Source organism: Lithobates pipiens, unplaced genomic scaffold (assembly GCF_037356315.1).
Source record: "Lithobates pipiens isolate NorthernLeopardFrog02 unplaced genomic scaffold, aLitPip1_a1.2 Scaffold_22, whole genome shotgun sequence".
Classification (NCBI taxonomy): domain Eukaryota; kingdom Metazoa; phylum Chordata; class Amphibia; order Anura; family Ranidae; genus Lithobates; species Lithobates pipiens.
The window spans coordinates 121078624-121097104 of NW_027507784.1; the positions used below are offsets into that span (position 1 = coordinate 121078624).

The 18481-nt window shown below is 43.0% G+C and overlaps 1 long non-coding RNA gene across 1 annotated transcript; it reads left to right on the forward strand.

The window, feature by feature from the left end:
• Positions 1-1976: 1976 nt before the first annotated feature.
• On the forward strand, positions 1977-17488 carry LOC143924108 (uncharacterized). Its single transcript, XR_013261821.1, has 4 exons — positions 1977-2068; positions 3844-3873; positions 14632-14842; positions 17397-17488. It is a non-coding gene; the product is annotated as an uncharacterized LOC143924108 (long non-coding RNA).
• Positions 17489-18481: the final 993 nt, after the last annotated feature.

Sequence of the window (18481 nt, forward strand, 5' to 3'; positions counted from 1 at the left end):
TCCGCACCCATACATTTACGACACACTGCAGGGTCTCTCTCATGCATTCGGCATAATCTAGTTGGCGTGTAGTACATCTGGTAAAGGTATCGAAGTTGAATCATCTTATCTGTGGAAGAGAGAGGGGACAACACATTTACACATTTATACAAGCTGTACACTCACTACTTTACATGAAAAGATATAATAAAATATTTACAAAAATGTGAGGGGTGTACTCACTTTTGTGAGATACTGTATATATAATGTTTTGGGGTTATAAGTTATTTTCTTGCAAAAAATTCAGATTTTAACAAAAAGTGCCAGAAAAGGCCTGGTCTTCAAGTGGGAACGAGGCTTGAGTAAAGAGGAACTTATCGATGGCCCAGCATAGTGATTGGGTGAATTGAGGATTATGGGAGGGGCTGTTATAGTGGAAGTTTGAATAGCCGGTTGGCTACCGAAAATGAGGCTTGGTTTGAGCGGGAATTGCCGAGTGCCCAGAGCGAGGCTTGGTGAGGTAGTGGCAGTATAAATGGAGGTGACGCAGCGTGCCCCTGGATGACGTAATCTTTTTACAAAATGCGTAGGGATGAGCGATGCGCTAACGTCACCCCGTGCGAAGGAGTGTGTATCCAGGAAGGACGGGTTTGTCCTTGTGCGTCCGACCGGCGCAGCGGACTTAAGGCTGACCTTTCTTTTGTGCTTTGTAAGTGCATTTTTATTTTTTATATTTGGATCCATATTAAAGGGTTTTACACTATTGGAGCTTCATCTTATTTTCATGTGATTGGTGCATACCCTCGAGATGTTTTAATACATGGTAGATGGTTGAGGATGCTCATCCAATAACCTGGTAACGACAACGGTGGAGTGAGGAGAGCAGCTAGGATCCTTTCCGAAGTGGGAGATAATCTATATTTATATGCTTTGTGTGACCCTCTGTAGTGGGGGACATGAAGTTCTGGTAAGAAGGGATTTTGGCTATATGGTGGTGGATCAAGCACTAGTCACACAGTAGAAGATTTGATAATTCTTCATTCGTCTATATTTTTACTCAAAAAGACTTTGTTGTAATTTTTCACGTTTACATAATTTTCAACCCATTGGGTATTCATCACATTGTTTATTTTGGATCACTGTTTATTATTTATCCTGTATTCCCTAATTTCCTATGAGATAGGGTGTAATAGGCCTATTTGTTATTTGTACATCATTATTGAGTTTATGCACGTTGGGTTCTTACCTTTTAAAACTTTGTGTCGTATTTATGGTTTTAGCGTGGCTTATATAATTTTTCATGTGTTTTTTCTGTAGTTATGTGATACAGTTAAGCCGCAGCTGAACAAGGTTCTGTTGTGAACAATTAGTACATAATTCTTTGTTTACCATAGCGCAGTTTCTTTTTCTTGCCCCTTCAAGTGGATATACTTTCAAACTCATAACAAACACTATCTCAGTTTTCCTGGAAGTTGTGAATGATACAATTTTATTTTTATATCTACCATTAAAAGCTTATGTCTTTGTAAGGCTGCATTCACACCTGAGCGTAGCGTTTTCAAGCAGAAAATCGCGCGAATTTACCGCGATTGTGCAGCGTTTTTTACCGCGATTTCGCTGCATTTTCTACAGCGTTTTGCCGCGATTTTGTGCAGGGCAAAAGGTCACCAATGTAAAAAGAAGAAAAACGCCCAAATCTGCTTGATTCGAGCGACAAAAAAGGGTGTGTGTGTGTGTGTGTGTGTGTGTGTGATACTGGATTAAACTCTAAGCAATATTTTCTGCATTCTGCTACTATGCTTGAATTGTTAAACTTTGTACATGGTAACGGACTATTTGATTTTTCTCCTTGGCAGTTTGACTACCTGGGATTGTAGTTAGAATCTGTATTTGAAGGGAGTGTGCTGTTTTGATAATATAAAAAAAATGTTGTAAATGAAATCTCTTTCTCTGTCACCAGTTTTGGTCTGTTTCCTTGCTATGTGATATTTTACATTGCTCCTCCCAATGCCCTTTTTTTCCCCTATAAATAAAACATTTCATCTCACAGCGCAGTCATAAGATCTTGACTGTTCAATTCGCCTCAGAGGTATGTGTTTGGGTTACTTAAGTACATCTTTTGTATTATTAACATATATTCAGTCGCTGGTTTTAAGATTTTCATTATATCTGTATTGTTAAGAATAGTGATAGGAGAATCTTGTAAGGGTAGTTTTTTGTACAGTCTAACTATACAAATTGAAAGGTTTACTGTACATTTAAATATTATTTTTGCCAAAATAGTGTTTTATGATGACTGTATGTGTTCAATACAATGTAATTGCAGTATTCAGTATATTCATTTTTTATTTCACTAGCCTTAATAAAAATGTTCCTGTGCATTTATATGTAAAGCAGAGCTTAAAGCAATTTTAAAGCAATTTTGTTGCTTAATTTAATGTCCCCATTGAAAAATATATCTGTAAAGCAAATATATATACGTGGGCTGGCCCATGACATTGTGCTGCCTGGGTCCAAGAATAAAATGCTGCCCCCCCCCCCCCAAAAAAAAATCAAGCCCACCGAAAGGCCCCCACATCCATCATAGTCTATGATAAAATGTAATTTATCAGGAAGTTAGATTTGCAACCGCACCTTGTCTTTTTTTTTGTTCCAAACTGCACCTTGTCTATATGCAAAATGATATGACATACCATTATGCTCAATTCTAAGGGGCAGGCTAGGGTAGTATATGGACAGGTAGGGTAGCATAGGGCATAGAGTAGTATAGGGGCAGGCTAGGGTAGTGTAGGGGCAGGCTAGGGTAGTGTATGGACAGGCTAGGGTAGTATAGGGGCAAGCTAGGGCAATATATAGACAAGCTAGGGTAGCATATGGACAGGCTAGGGTAGTAAATGGGCATGCTAGGGTAGTAAATGGGCACGCTAGGGTAGTATATGGATAGGATATGGTAGTATATAGCCAAGCAAGGGTAGCATATGGACAAGCTAGGGTAGAATATGGACAGGCTTGGGCAGTATAGGGTAGTATATAGACAGGCTAGGGTAGTATATAGACAGGCTAGGGCAGTATAGGGGCAAGCTAGAGTAGTATTGAGGCAGGCAGAATGGCACTGGTGCAGTTGTCATCATGACACACAAAACTGCTGGAAAAAAAATCTAGGTTGTCAATTTACTGGGTAAATAGAAGAGAAGGAGAGGCGGCCATGGTTCAATTTACTGCCCTTCTCAAAGTGCTGCCTGGGTCCAATGGACCCACTGGGACCCATGGTAGGGCCAGCACTGTACTCTACTGCCAATAACATTGCCAAACACAGCTCCACTGATTCACTAGGAGAGTTTTTTTGTGAAATGCAGACTTCAAGCCATTATGATCTCCTATGTACCTTGCAGAACTCTGTGGTTCCTCTTGCTGAACACTACATCACTACTGTGTCCTGTATTGATGTTGGGGATTAGTTTCATGCAAAAACTCCTCCGGTGATCCCTTTTCAATTAAGCAGCATTTGGTGTCATATTTGGCAGGAAGGGTGTGTATATATATATTCTGCTTTACATGAACATTTCTAAAGAAGGAATGAATGAATGAATGAAGGAAAATTTCCCTAGTGGGACAAAGGCAAGAAGCGAATAACTCAATAGGGGTTTTAACTCTTCCCTACTCTAAATCTAAATCTAATCTAAATCTAAAACTACAACATTGTACAGATTCTTTAAAATAACTGTGTATGGTTGATATCCCGACATTAGTAAGAAGTATCTTTGATATATGTATTTTTTACTACTTTCAGTATTTTCAGTCTGTATTCATTGTCCGTATGAAAATACACATTCAATGTATGCCATTAACTGTCCTTTTTATTAGGTTTTGCCATCATGGACCATTCACATCATGGTAAGGACATCTAATAACCAGTTTGAGTAACCCCTGTTACAAGTTGTGTGACTGTACTGATCCTTTCACACACTGCCTAAATTCCTTCTTGTCAATCAACTAATTAACTAACCACTCCTTCATACCATTATCTGTATTTCTTGTTTAACAAAAACCTTTTCTTTCCTGACATGTTTATCATACAAATTTCTCCTATTCCTGTGCACTTTTATTAGATGGCCTTTAGAACTGCTCAGAATGAGTGAGCAAAAACATATCACAATGTAAAATACCAGGTCAAATGCTGTCAGATACTGACTGCCTTATTTAATAAAAAAAAAATATCTAAATGCGGTGATTAAAAATGATAGAAACCAGCACTAATTTAAAATATTATAAACAAATCGCCAAACAATATTGTGTAAATATCCATTCAAATAATACTATAATCAGAAAAAAACAAAATTAACGCAAGTGATCATCCAAACATATAGTGAATCAAGTGAAATTATCAGTGAAAAAACTTTTAACAAAATAAAAAGTCGGTACTAATAAGTCCTACAGTGTATCCACCTCCGTGCTCTATATTCTTCGGATGGGTAAAAGGCTTACCAGATAGCAATAACCCCTTATACATAAGTGAGTTATAAAATACTTTTCTGTTTCAATCATTTTTATTAATATTTTGAAGAAAACAAGAAGTGAATGATCCCTTAACTGAGTGGCGAACAGTCCTCACTTGCTCTGTACATGTAACAAAATTGGGGCATAAATGGGAAGGGGGGGGGACCAAAGAAGAATTTGGTATTCGGTTAGGTCTTCCACATGGCCACAAGTGGGTACATGAGCATAAGCACCTATAAACATAGAGAGCTTTCAATGAGTTATAGACTAAGTATGAGACATCAATAATGTCCTAAAAATTGAGAGGTAGCCATTCAGACAATTATCCAGATAATCAGGGTATGAAAAAAAGATACATACGGATCCTAAGATCATGATTTCACTAAAGCTTAGTCACTGTAAAAAGGCCCCAAAAATCTAGGAAGCCTTTCCCCAGTGACCACAGCTTCCAGAAGACTATCCATTGACCAGCTAACCCCAAGTGCAAACATGACCAACTAAAATAAGAAAAAGGAAAAAAGTAATTGAAGCATAGTGCCAAGGCTAGTATGAATCAGAAGAGTCATAGAACAGAGAAGAGGAGAAAGAAAAGGTAAGTCCATCCGGGGATCCTCTATCGATCATCCATAAAGTCAGTTTCATTCATTCAGAACCTGTAAATAAGTGAGCCAAGGGGACCATATTTTGTCAAAAATTGATTGGTTATCCCGTAACACACTCATGATTTTTTCATTCAACATAATTCACAAGAGTTTCCTTTTGACTAGCGCAATGCTATAACAGGGCTTTTCCACGCTGTCGCTATAGCAATTTTGGTCACTAGGAACATGAAATAAATTAAGGTCTGAGTGTGTCACGGGATATTTCAACAGGCTTGTTTAGTAGAGTGATACATGCATCTTTAGTGATATTAACCATCGTGATTGAGAAAATAAATGAGTGAACCCTTATCCAAAAACGATGGACTTTAGGACATGTCCACCATATATGTAGCGGAAAGCCTATATGGGCACAACCCCTGAAGCAGGAAGCTGAAGTGCCCAGGGTACATCTTTGACAGAGGCATCAGCGCTAAGTACCATCTGGCGTGGACTTTGTAGCTTGCTTCAATCAAAGCAACATTAAGAACACCTTTATGAATTTGCGTGTTCCATTTACACCAGTCCTCTATCTCAGAGGCTATGGACAGTCCCTTTCCCATGCCACCTGGTAAGATAATCTAGCAATAATATAAATGGTGCGCTATTCCCTGTGTTGAAGTATATGACACAAAAAGTGAAACAAACTAAAAATGACTGGTATATACACAACAATATGTGAATTAAATAGCCTCAATCACTCAAGACTAATATTCGTTCCAATTTCTGCGTTTCATCATGGGATGACATCATCAGGGCCTGTGGTTGCATTTCTAGTACCCTGGAAGGCAGCCAGTAGCCGCTGTTTGCGTAAGTCATCACCTTTATAAATAGCTGCATTGCGCGTCTAGCCACGGCCCTGACAACATCAGCCAATGAGGAAACGCTTATGGAGGAGCTGGAATGTGTGACAATTAATTAATAGCATACAGGGATAGTGCAGGTTGCCATGCAGGCAAGCACCTGTCACGATCCAATGGAGGACCACTGAAAACCAAGCTCGGACCCGTCGCTCAGGGATGTAACACCGGCAGTGTATGGAGCTCTTGCACACCACTGACAAAGCCAACACAAGCCCACACACAAGTGAGTGAGGGGCCAGGCCGCAACGCATTTCCAAGACCCCGCCTGCTTCATCAGGCTCTGTTGCATCCCCGAGCAGCGGGTCTGAGCTTGGTTTTCAGCGGTCCTGCATCGGATCGTGACAGCTGCTTGCCTGCATGGCAACCTTCACTATCCCTGTATGATGCTCACAAGACACCTTGATGTAAGTGTTTTTAACCACTTTCAGACCGGACCAGTTTGCTGGCTTAAGACCAGAACACTTTTTGCGATTCGGCACTTCGTCGCTTTAACTGAAAATTGCGTGGTTGTGTGACGTGGCTCCCAAACAAAATTGACGTCCTTTTTTTTCCCACAAATAGAGCTTTCTTTTGGTGGTATTTGATCACCCCTGCGGTTTTTATTTTTTGCGCTATAAAATGGAAAATTCCTATCAAAATACTTACCGTAATTTTCCTTTCCTGATGGACTCCATGGCAGCAACGTGTGGGTTAAGTCCCGCCTCCACTACCCCATAGGACACTACTCCCATAAATCTTTGCTCCCTGCCCCTGGCCGTGTTCGGTAACTAGCCTACTCCAGCCATTTGGGAGGGAACTCCTGCTGCCATGGAGTCCATCAGGAAAGGAAAATTACGGTAAGTATTTTGATAGGAATTTTCCATTTTCCTGACAGACTCCATGGCAGCAACGTGTGGGAAAAAACTCGCCAAACACACCCGGGTGGGCAAAATGCTGAACAAAAGATTTATTTAACACTGTCGGCCGACAGGACTTTCAAACCAAAATCAACAGAGGATAAAGATGCTGGCTCAACACAATAGTGAGACATGAAAGTATGAATTGAAGACCAGGAGGCCGCTCTGCAGATTACATCAGGTGCAACGTGACGCGAAGCCGCCCATGAGGTTGAGAGACTTCTGGTAGAGTGAGCTGTAACCGCCTCAGGAGGAGCCAAGCCCTTCTCTCTATAAGCCCATTGAATTGCCTGGACCACCCAAGCAGCGATGGATCTAACGGAGGCCTTGGCGCCTCTACTTTTCCCGTTAAATAGCACGAAGAGGAAGTCAGATTGACGAAAAGAAGCTGTAATATCCAGATATTGTTTTAGAGTAACTCCCAAATCGAGTGGATGTGGATCCTGACTTCCAGCAGAATTGAAGGTAGGAAGAGTGATTTCCTGGTTTTCATGGAAAACAGAGGTCACCTTGGGATTTGTCCCCAACATCAGAATTAGGACTACCCTATCTGGAAAGAAGGTGAGAAAAGGCTCTGAATTTCGGAGATTCTCTTTGCCGAAGTTATGGCTACCAGAAAAGAGGTTTTAAGGGTTAATTCTCTGATTGAGAGCGTTTTGTCAAGTTGAGAGAAGAAATCTAGAACCAATGGAAGGTCCCATTTGGGGAATCTAGGCTTCCTTTGTGGCCTAAGCCTGACTGCTCCTTTGAAGAATTGTTGGACCAAGGGATGATTGGCCCATGCGACTCCAGAAAAAGCTGAAATTGCTGATACCTGGACCCGGAGAGAACTAACCGAAAGGGAGATATCCAATCCTGATTGCAAGAAGCTTAAAACGTCCCGGACTGTCAGGGTATTACAGGAACTGGACCTTGAAGACAAGTGATCTGCAAACTTCGCCCAAATTCTCTCATATACCCGGTTAGTACTGCTTCTTCGAGCACTAAGAAGAGTGGGAATGACTTCTTCAGGACAGCCTAAAGCCTTCAACCGTCCCCTTTCAAAAACCAAGCCTTTAGGCGCAGGTGATCCGGGCAAGGATGTAATCTCGACCCTTGGGACAGAAGGTCTGGCCTGGATGGTAAAGGAATTGGAAGCGGAAACCAGGGTCTGTTGGGCCAATAAGGGATTATGGCTATCACTTCTGCAGTCTCTGACCTGAGTCTCCTCAGGAACTGATGAATAATAGGAGTTGGGGGAAAGGCATAGGCCTTGTGGAACCACCATTTCTCTGTCAAGGCATCCACCCCGTAGGCTTGAGGATTCCTGTACCTTGAATAGTACCTCTCCAGTTTTTTGTTGCAAGGAGAGGCAAACAGGTCGACTTCTGGGGAGAGCCCCATTGTCAGGATCCAGTTGAACACTTCCTCGTGGAGAGAGCACTCGTTGTTGTCCAGAAGTATCCGGGAAAGAAAGTCTGCCTGAACGTTCTGAATCCCTGGGACATAGGATGCTGTCAGATCCTTCAGGTTCCTCTGAGCCCAGGTCATGATCGGTTCCACCTCCTGGAGAAGGGATAGACTTCGGGTACCCCCTTGCCTTCTTATGTATGCCACTGCTGTGGTATTGTCTAGCCTGAGTGAGACCGAGGCTCCTGAAATCAGATGCCGAAAGGCTAGCAGAGCTTGAAAGGCTGCCCTTAACTCCAGGATGTTCGACACCATCCCTCTGGAGGGGAGAATCCAGGTGCCCTGAGCCACTTCCGCCAGACAGTGGGCGCCCCAACCCCTGTTGCTGGCATCTGTTGTTATGGTGACCCATGAGATGGGGAGAATGGAATGGCAGTTGCAGAGATTTTCCCGTTGGAGCCACCACAGAAGGGAATTCCTCATGGACAAGGTGATCCGAATCAGCTGGGTTTTGCTGCCTGACCATTGATGAAGGAAACCCTTCTGAAAGGGCCTCATCCTCCACTGTGCCCACCTCACCATCGGAATTGTCGCTACCATAGTGCCTATAATTTTCAGGCACTGGAGAGCCTGGAGATGAGAGGCAGAGAGGGCTGGACGGATTCTGTCCCTGACCACTGACAACTTCTCTTCTGGTAATGAGATGGTGCCTCTGACAGTGTTGAATAGGGCCCCTAAGAACACCAGCCGCTGAGATGGGACCAGCTGGCTCTTCTCCAAGTTCAAGATCCACCCGAATTCCTGTAGGGTGGAGATGACCTGCTTTCTGTGTACCAGAAGTTGATCCTTGTCTTGAGCCAACAACAGAAGGTCGTCTAGGTAGTGATGTAGACGAATCCCTTTGGTTCTTAGAAGAGCTACCACTGCCAACAGTACTTTTGAAAATACACGAGGAGAAGTTGATAGCCCGAAGGGAAGGCAAGTAAATTGAAAATGGCTTTCGCCCACGGAGAAGCGGAGATACTGCTGGTAATTTTCTGCAACTGGGACATGAAAATAGGCGTCCTTGAGGTCTATGGAGACCATCCAGTCCCCTGCTTGGACAGATTGTTGAATTGTGGATAATGACTCCATCTTGAATTTTTCTTTTTTGATAAAACTGTTCAAGTGGGTTAGATCTATGACCGGCCTCCAGGCCCCGCTCTTTTTCCGGACCATAAACAAAGGAGAGTAGATTCCCATGCCTCGCTGAATGACTGGAACATGGATAATGGCGCCTTGAGCCAACAAAGATTCCACGTAGGCTAGAAGAATTAGCCTTTTTTCGTCTGAGGCCGGGAGAGAGGTGGGGACCCATCTGAGTCTGGGAGATTCCTTGAAGGTCCAAACATGACCTGAGGAGACGGTCTTGACGGTCCAGAAGTCTTGGATCGAGGCCGCCCAGACATGGCGAAAGTGGAAAAGACGAGCCCCCACCTGCCCTGTCTGAGCGGGCCCAACCTCAAAAGGATTTAGTTGGTTCCCTCTCTCCCTTCAAATCACTTTTTGTAGATTTTTTAAAAGAGGATTGTCTTGATTTCCAGGACCTGGAAAATTCACGGCCTGGTCTGTAACTGCGAGCTTCCCTGGCTCGTTCCTGGTACTGTCTCTTTGGAAAAGACCTTCTCTGGGCTTGCAAACGCCGGACCTGGGGGAGGAACCCCGACTTCCCACCAGTGGCTCGGGTAATAGCCTCATCCAACTTATTGCCGAAAAGGGAGGACCCTTCAAAGGGGATGCGGCACCATACTTGTTTTGAGGCTGGGTCTGCCAGCCAAGGGCGGAGCCAAAGAGCCCGTTTAGCCGTAACAGAAGAAAGCATCACCCGAGCCACCAGGCGTATGATGTCGATAGAGGCCTCCCCAAGAAAGGCGGAGGCCAGCCTAAGCTCTTGGATAGGCGAGCTCTTAGCTGTATCTTCAGAGATATTTCTAAGGCCGCGTACACACGCGGGGACTGTTCGCTCAACTTTGTCCGTCAAACAGTTTCAGCAAACAGTCCGCTCAAAATTAGCATGGACGGACTTGCCCACACACGACGAACGAACAGTTTGCTGAAACCATGCGCGATGACGTGAACGGCACGTACGACGGGACGGAAAATACGACGTCCTATACACTGCATTACAACTTTCGGCGTGTAAATCCTTTCTGAGCATGCGCGGAACTTAGTTTGACGAACAAGCCTACACACGAGGGGACTGTTCGCTGAAACCAAGTTTCAGCGGACAGTTTTTCGGAATTTCCGAAAAACTTTGTTCAGCAGACTGTTCGCTGAAACTGTCCGCTGAAAGCCCACACACGGGCGGACTGTCCGCCGAAACACTGTTCAGCGGACAAAGTTGGGCGAACAGTCCCCGCGTGTGTACGCGGCCTAAGTGTCTCATCTACACTATCTGTCCATATCTCCATTGCTTTGGACATAGCGGCCAGAGCTAGCGCTGGCTTACAGGCCATTCCTGCTGTGAGATACACTCTCTTCAAATCAGCATCAATCCGTCTGTCCAGAACATCCTTAAAAGACACAGTATCCTCTAAGGGAAGAGTGACATGTTTCACCAGCCTCATGACTGCTGCGTCTACCAATGGCGCTGCCTCCAAATGCTTCACCTCTTCTTCATTGAAAGGATAGAGTTTCAAAACCTTCGATAGCATGGAATTTTTCTTCTCCACCTTGCCCCATTCATCTGTGATAATTTCACCTAGCTCAGAGATAAAAGGAAAATTAATCCGTTCCTTCTTTAATTGCTTAAAGAATTTTCTTTGTTTGGAAGGAGCAGCCACAGAATCTTCCCAGTTCAGTGTCTCTCTGAGGCCGCGTACACACGCGGGGACTGTTCGCCCAACTTTGTCCGCTGAACAGTGTTTCGGCAAACAGTCCGCTCGTGTGTGGGCTTTCAGCGGACAGTTTCAGCGAACAGTCCGCTGAACAAGGTTTTTCGGAAATTCCGAAAAACTGTCCGCTGAAACTTTGTTTCAGCGAACAGTCCCCTCGTTTGTAGGCTTGTTCGTCAAACTAAGTTCCGCGCATGCTCAGAAAGGATTTACACGCCGAAAGTTATAATGCAGTGTATAGGACGTCGTATTTTTCGTCCCGTCGTACGTGCCGTTCACGTCATCGCGCACGGTTTCAGCAAACTGTTCGTTCGACGTGTGTGGCCATGTCCGTCCATGCTAATTTTGAGCGGACTGTTTGCCGAAACTGTTTGACGGACAAAGTTGGGCGAACAGTCCCCGCGTGTGTACGCGGCCTAACAGCTCTGACCAGAGGAGGCAGTAGAGCGAAATCAAAGCCCACACAGGGATCACTTTCATCAGAGTCACTGTCAGATATGGCAGCTGAGGGGTGGCTATGCGCAGAGGATTCCCAAGTATCCTGCAGCTGAGTCTCCCTTCCTGGAGAAAGTGGCGGCTCTGCCGGGGGAACATAGGACTGGCCCTCAATATTTCTGAGGGACTCCTTAACAACTTTTTCCACCAGGGTTTTAAGTTGTTGATCCGCGTCACCCCTTTCATTGGAAGCCTTGGCGTAGCAAGGATCGCATAAAGATTTTCCTGCCGGTACAAGAGCTCTGCACCCCCAACAGGCACTAGCTGAGTGACTAGATTGAGTCCTCGAGGAGTGCGATCGTTCTTCACTACGGTGTCCTGATCTTGAGGAGGAACCATAATGTTTAGATTTGGAAGAGGAGTGCCGGTGATGCGACTTGGAGGAGTCGCTCCCTCTATGAGAGCTGCGATGCTGTTCTGACCTGGAAGGGCTGAAACAGGAACAAGACAAGAAACCACAAGAGACAAGACATCAGGACAGAGCTAACAGATAAATACCCCTCCCCCACCAAACCTTCAGGTGAACATTAGAAATACCTTTTGTGAGAGGGCTGGCCACAAACAGGCGGTAAAGAATCCATGTCCTCAGCGATATCCATACGCGCTGAAAAGATGACAAGGAATCAGTGCAAGGGACAGGGAAGGGATAGCCACCCTGTCCCAGAATGCCACTTACCAGTAGATGCAACACAGAGGCAGGGGGAAGTCACCGCAACAGCCCGCAAGCATTCCCAAAGCTTGCAGACTAATTCCCCGTTTAAATAGCCCGCCCCTGTGATGTCACCGCCGTGCCTGTGCGCATGCGCGAAACAGCGGCAATTTGCCGCTATCGCGCATGTGCGAAACCAAGCCTCGATCTCAACCGCGTTCGCGCATGCGCAGTACGGCCGAAAACGCAAACCCGGAAGTAGAACGGCGGCTGGAGCGCGGAAGAACCAGCCGCCATGCCTGCACATACAAACAAACAGAAACAAACGAAGACAGATAAAAAATACAAAAACTGCTGCCATAAAGAACTTATAGAACCTCTCACCACTCCCACCACGATCGATCACTCGGCCGAAGATAAGGTAAGATGACACCGGACTTTCCAGGGGGCAAAACAGGTCACCTGCTAATAGCTGGCTATCCGACCAATGCGCAGCCTGCCTGCCAGTGGCCAGGACATGGGCTTCTTCACAGTGCCTCTTCCACTGCCCACTCCATACCCTGCTAATAGCTAGGGCTTAGCGGAGTAATGCGACTTTCCAGACCCAGAGTCTCAGACTGGCCGACCTCGATCGTGGGGATGATAAATCTTCAGGTAGAAAGACCACCTCTGGGTCCTTCGGAGGAGGACAAAAAAAGAACACGGCCAGGGGCAGGGAGCAAAGATTTATGGGAGTAGTGTACTATGGGGTAGTGGAGGCGGGACTTAACCCACACGTTGCTGCCATGGAGTCTGTCAGGAAACAAAAATAGAGTGACAATTTAAAAAAAACGCATTATTTTTTACTTTTTGCTATAATAAATATCCCCCAAAAATATATTAAAAAAACATTTTTTTCCTCAGTTTAGGCCGATACGTATTCTTCTACATATTTTTGGTTAAAAAAAACGCAATAAGCGATTATTGATTGATTTGTGCAAAATGCGTTTACAAAATAGGGGATAGTTTTATGGCATTTTTATTATAATTTTTTTTTTTTTACTAGTAATGGCGGCGATCAGCGATTTTTATTGTGACTTCGACATTATGGCAGACACATCAGACATTTTTGACACATTTTTGGGACCATTGTTATTTATACAGCAATCAGTGCTATACAAATGCACTGATTCCTGTGTAAATGACACTGGCAGTGAAGGGGTTAACCAGGGGGTGGCAGTGTAGGGGTTAAGTGTGTCCTAGGGGTGTGTAACTAACTGTGGGGGACTGGGCTGTGTGTTAGTGAACACTGATCTCTTCTCCAATCAAAGGAGCAGAGATCAGTGTCACTTGTTGCTAGGCGGAATGGGGAGATGCTGTTTACATCGGCATCTCCCCGTTCAGCCTCCCCGTGAGACGAATGCGCATATCCCCGCGGTGATCGAGTCCACGGGACCCGCGACCAGACTCACGGGGGTCCCGATGGCAGGGCGGCAATTTCAAATGGCTGTACCTGTACGCCAATTTGCCTGCCCGTGCCATTCTGCCGACGTACACCGTCGTGCGGTGGTCGGGAAGTGGTTAAAGTGTTACTGCTTTTAAACTCACACTCACTTGGCGCCCTCCCATTGCTGTTTTTTAATTTTGTTTGTCTCCTAAGAGTTGGATGCACTCTATACAATTGTTTTGCCGTATAAAGCCCAGTAATGTATATGACTAGATCTCCAATTGTTGTGAAATCCCATGATGATAATGGTAAACAGGACAAATAGAGAAGGTGAATGTTCCTAATGGGAGGCAGAGGTAGCCATTGAAAACATGACAGATGTTCTAATCCCTCTCCACTCTATACAAAATGAAAAAACCAGTTTTGGCATTAGTTATACTTTAACTCTTTGGGAGTATCTCGCCAAAAAATGTATTTTTGTTGCAGAGGGTGCTAAAAATGTGACCTGTCTCTTAGTGTAGACTTCTGGCAAAATCAGTAAGCCAATCACACAAGCAGCAAATTACAGTTTTGGGGGAATTCTGTTCACCAACTATGTACAGAAGGCCTCCAGTTGCTATATTGCTTTGACATTTACAGAAAATTACAGCATTGCAGATTAAAAAAGAAAGGTATTTTTTTCAATAACGATAAATTACAATATGGCTTGTGTTACAATTGTAAATGCTATACTTTTTTTTTTGGTGGGTATCCTTCAAGCACAGGTAAATTTGCACTAGCAGTAGTTAGTTAGTTCACATTGTTACAGTGATATTAACACAGTGTTTGTTATTGCCTGCAAAATATGCATACAAGTCCAAGAAATTATGTATTATTAGAGGTGTTTGATACCTGCAAAACAAAAAAAATACCATGTTCTATTTCAGGACCGCCCCATGGTCATCCACCAGGTCACCCACACCCTGGACCACACCACCACCCAGGGCATGTTGCACCACCTCATGGAGGCCATCATCCCCCTCCACATGGACATCATGGCCATCATGATCCTCACCACCAACCTCCTGGCCACCATGGACCGGGCCCACATGGTCACCATGACCATCATGGAAAACATTAACCCTTTGTAATGTGCAGGTGGGTGTTTCCATATCTAAATGGGGGAAGGAAGGAAGGAAGGAAGGAAGGAAGGAAGGAAGGAAGGAAGGAAAGAAGGAATTAATTTTCTTCAAGGATTTTGATTTAATACCATCTCTAGCATTATTGCATTCTATTTGATTGGGGCTTTTAACCACTTAAAGACTGCCCACCGTATATATACTGTGACGGGGCGGCTCTATTGTGTGAAACAACATACCAGTATGCCATTTCGTGCAATAAATAGTGTGCAAATTTCTTTAGCACTGATCACTGTATTAGTGTCCCTGGTCCCCAAAAAGAGTCGCTTAGGGTCAGATTTATCTGCCACAATGTCGCAGTCCTGCTAAAAATCTCTGATTGGCGTCATTGCTAGTAAAAAAAGAAAATAAATTAAAAGTCCATAAATCTATCCCGTAGTTTGTACATGCTAAAGCTTTTGTGCAAACCAATCAATATACGCTTATTGGCATTTTTTTACCAAAGATATGTAGACGAATACATATTTGCCCAAATTGATGAAAAAATTTGTTTTAATACATTTTTTTTCCAGATCTGTATTATAGCAGAAAGTAAAACATATTGTTTTTTTTTGTTTTTTTTTTCAAAATGTACAGTTTTTTTTGTTTATAGTGCAAAAAATAAAAACTGCAGAGGTAATCAAATGCCACCAAAAGAAATCTCTATTTGTGGGAAAAAAAGGACATAAATTTTATTTGGTTTCAGTGTCACACTCCTGTGCAATTGTCAGTTAAAGTAACAAAGTGCAGTATAAAAAAAAAATGGCCTGGTCAACAACTTCATGTAAAATCACGTACCTGTACGTCATTTGCTTGAAGTGGTTAGAGCAATGTGATGCAGCTGCAGGCATCACCCCGTTACCGGTTTTTAGAGCTAGCGGTTGGCTCTCTCATGATAACAACTGATGTGGTTAATGAACCGCTTGGCCGTTATCATAAGGAGTGGGAGGGGACATCCTAGCCCCCTCCCACTGCCTTCCGCCACTCAGCCCGGGTCTCCTGTCCCAACGGGAGACCGGAGCAACCATCTGGCACATCTGCCGGCTGTGTGGTGTCCCGAATGAAGCCAGAAATGGCTTTTATCAGGTGTCCAATGTAAAAACCCAGAAGTGATGTCACAACGTCATTTCTGGTTTATTGGGCTGCCAATGGCACCAATTTAAAAAAAAAATAGCATTCCAAATGCCAATGTTTGCGTTTTGAATACTTTGAAGTGCAAAGGAGAGAGGGACAAAAAAAAAACCCTGCAAGACAAAGGCATAATGAGCTTGTATGTCTGGGATTACATGAAGGTTTGAAGCAGCCTACATGCACAGAAGATCTGTGGTCAGTTCTCCAGGATATTTGGAACAATATACCATCCCAGTTCCTTCAATATCTGTGTGCAAAAATTCATGCTGTTTTGAAGGCAAGGGTGGTCACATCAAATATTGATTTGAATTGGATTTCTCGTCTGTTCATATACAGTACTTTCTGTTTTGTTAATTGATAAAAGTAAACTATTAACACTTCTGTTTCTGAAAACATTCTTAATTTACAGCATTTTTCACTCCTGTCTAAAACATTTGCACAGTAGTGTATGTGGAATAGGGACCTTAGATTACAAACTTCTTGAGGGCAGGGACTAATATGAATTAACATGTCAGCGCTATAAAAATTTCTATAATGAATGCTTTAGTATTGGTTAGTGAGGCTGTCAATCTGCATATCACAGCGATGAACCATTTGTTTGGCAAAAAAAAAAGTGAACCGTACCAGTGATGGTGGTCGCTATTTGCATGTCAGAGTGCCCTGGTTTTCAGAAATCCTAGAACTCTGTATCAGTCCTGCTGTTTCATTTAATAGCATTACTGGCGGTATTCCCAAGTGTAGCTCAGGGTGAATTTTCAGTACCAAAAGTGGTAACACTGAGCCACACTCGGGATCGCATCCTGGGATCCAGGCAAAGTTACTTACCTTGTCCCCACTACTCAACACTGAAAGTAACGAAAGCGACCATTCTGCAACTGAGCAAATTTCAGTGTTTTTGATTTGATTACATTATTGAATACATTTATTATCATATTATGTGTTATAATTATTTATAGTTATTTATTATATTATAATTTATGGTTTTATCTTTCAAACTTTACTATACCCAGGATGTCTACTAGACTCTTGTTTGGACAGATTGTGTGTTATTCCTAAGAATTACAGGCATACAATATAAAACGCAAAATTTCCATGCAAAACAATGTACCGCTTTGAGCATTAAAAATCTGACATAATTATACTGTCAGGGAGGTTAAGTTACAGACTTTTTAAACTTATTTTGAACCATGGGTTTACTAGCCCACACTTTGTTGTTGGGATTTGTTGAGGACGTGTTCATCATTATTTTGAATACTAAAATAGTTTTCAAGATTACAGCAACTTTATAAAGAATAAATTATATATATATATGTATATACTTTTATTTTTTATTATTTTCCTTTTTTAATAATCCATTAATATTTATTACTTTATATGACCAGCCTTTCTGTAATTTATTACAGGTTAACCATGCTAGCAAGATGATGAAGACGCCTTCAATTATGATTTTACTCAATTATTGAAATATAATAATAAAGTCTATCAAAAACTGAAATTTTTTAACATCTAATGACTTATTACATTTCACCAAGACACCAGTGCTGAGATTGTGCTACAAAAATGTATATCTCCGGTTCTTCCACAAAACAATAAGGAGTGGGTCAGTCTATTAGTGTTTTTTAATTATTCTGTCTTATGAACAATGCACAGGGAAGTGTCAACATACCAACATAGGTAAAAAAAACATGCATCCATCTAGTCTAATACTTAAATAACGTACATGCTTTGAAGGCCTAGCTGATCAAGAGGAAGACAAAATACCCTTATAAACTATAGAACAGCATTCTTGTATGTGATGAAACTGAAATTTTTGTTTTAGAAAAACATGCAACTCTTTTTAAGCCTAGGTTCAGATTGACAGCGGGAATTAAATCGATTTCATACCCACATGTTGTTAGTCCTGACTTCGGGGTCGATTTCAGAGACATGGGTTTCTGCACAGTTGTCTATTGAAATCGCAACCCCGAAGTCTCCAAAAATACTACAAAAACTACTTTTGTCAATGTCGGCGTTGCACCGTTTCAGACTGTGCCATTGTTGGCAATGGCCGCCGATTCAGCATGCGATGTCAAATCGCATGCCAAATCGCTACGGCATGAACCAGGGCTTAAGAATTATTTTTAATCTGCTCAACACAGTTATTGCATCTGGAGAATAAAGCTGGCCATGAATGGATCAGTTTTTTTTTGATTAGCCAGAAAGCTTATTGAAAACACTGAATGGATTCCCCCATCTATACAATCAAGGTGGATGGAGGAATCCTCTCCGCTGTGTTACTGTATTCTGACAGTGAGAACTCCTCTCCTGTCAGAATACATTGATCAACACTACAACAATTGGATACAGCGCAGATCGAAGAATAATTTTCCAACAAGGTGGCTTGAAAAAAGTCAATCATTAGATTGTCTTCTCCTTAATGGGAATGGCCATAAAGGAGCAAAATTTGTCCAAGTCTGCATGGACTAGATGAATTTCAATCCATCTATTG